This window comes from Triticum dicoccoides, chromosome 5B, assembly GCF_002162155.2.
Source record: "Triticum dicoccoides isolate Atlit2015 ecotype Zavitan chromosome 5B, WEW_v2.0, whole genome shotgun sequence".
Classification (NCBI taxonomy): Eukaryota; Viridiplantae; Streptophyta; class Magnoliopsida; order Poales; family Poaceae; genus Triticum; species Triticum dicoccoides.
This window is the reverse complement of record NC_041389.1, coordinates 369,686,562-369,688,389: the sequence shown is the minus strand read 5'-3', so window position 1 is coordinate 369,688,389 and position 1,828 is coordinate 369,686,562.

The window sequence follows — 1,828 nt, the reverse complement described above, 5'->3', positions numbered from 1 at the left end:
GTAGCATCCGCTTCAACTGTACCAGCATCTCAACAAGTTACTTGTTCATTTGCTCTAGAACTGTCCAGTTCCCAAGATGCCTTCACACCTAACACTACTTCTGAAGCACTGCTGACACAACAGGACTTGGCAAGATCAGATGAACCTCATGAGCATCAACACCAAGACGGTACCTGACCGAGTCAAGTTGCAGTTGCATGCTCCTTTATATGTACTCTCATAGTTTGATGTACACTAACACTTTCCATATTTGTTGTTGAACTAGCACCATGGCGCAAGCGGAAATAGACATCAGGGATAATGCTTGACAGATTAACAAAATCTAAAGGAGGAAGAATGGAGATCCATTTTGAGGTAGGTTTAAAAAGGCCACGTGATGCTACAGAGTCAGACAAGTTAGTATCACAGGCAGCCGTTGCCGTTAGGTGTCATGCATGTATCCTCCCAACGTGGATCTAGTACAGGAATGAGAAAGACAATACCCAGTTTAACACCTTCCTTGACCATTTACCCATAAGTAATGTTATTCATTGCAATTAGTAATATTGTCCTGCTCTGTCCCATACTTTCTAGCTTCCTCCTAATAAGACTCACATTCGTTTTTCAACAAATGAGGTTCAAGTTGGATCCGAAAGATGATGCAACTAAACAAGCATGCATTCATGTTTCTCAGTCTCCTCTGCGACTGTATCGGTACCACCTTAGAAAATCTCACTTTGAAGGCAAGGCTAACAATAAAATCGCCCAAACATCTCCAGTGGAATATATTACAGATGAAGACTGGACAACCCTTGTTAAACACTGGTCTGATCCAAAGTATCAGGTAGGCTATATGTATTTGATCAGACCACATATTGAACTAGTATTTATGTATGTGCCTTACAAGTGTGTCTTCTTCTAGGCTAATTGTTTGAAGAACAAGACCAACCATTCTAAAGTGAAATTCTAACAGACAACAGGATCTCGTAGCTATATTGCACACTGCGAGGCTCTTGTAAATAGCTGCTACTTCCTTCTTTTTCTGTGGCATATTATCGTATCTATATTGACTTGTTCCAAATACATAGGAAAGCCCGTGCGGACCAAAAAGAACCTGAACCAAATGCAGTGCAAATCTTTAAGGATTGCCACACCAGCAAGATGAAGGGCATGAGCACACCAGTTCAAGCCATTGTTGTAAGTCCTTACTCCCCTGCCTTTGAACTGATTAGTACTGTGATGTGTTCATTTAACTACTTGGTTTGCAGCCAATGTCAGTTTCTATTCTTTTTTATACACAGGTGTCTTAACGTATCATTTCACCTTACATGGTTTAAAAGAGATGAAGGATATTCTTTTGGTCTTGATCTGTAATCTAGTTGTTATGTTCACGTGCGCACACAATGATAAAATAGCCTATTTGTTTTATATCTATTTGCCCATGATATGAATGATGTCATACTATGTTCATCCTACTTTAAACCATGTCTCTTTATCCTTAGATGTCAACAATGTGAGGAAATAGACAATACAGTAGGCATGATACATGGACATATGTTCCGAAAGTGATTTTATTATGTAGTTGGCACTACAATACATGCTAATGTATTATAGTAGTTCACCAAAATAAGTTATGTATAAACGTGTAACCTACTTTGTTTGTTTTTGACTCATTAGTAACTTATCTGGTACACTAATCTACAAGTTCAAACTTTCAGGAAGCTATGGAACAAATGATTGAACAACGACAACCACCTGAAGGCGACGAGGCTACTACAGGCACAATGTCACCTCTTGCTGCAGTGCATTATTATCTCTCCACTAACAGTGCAAAAAGCACCTTCCTGCG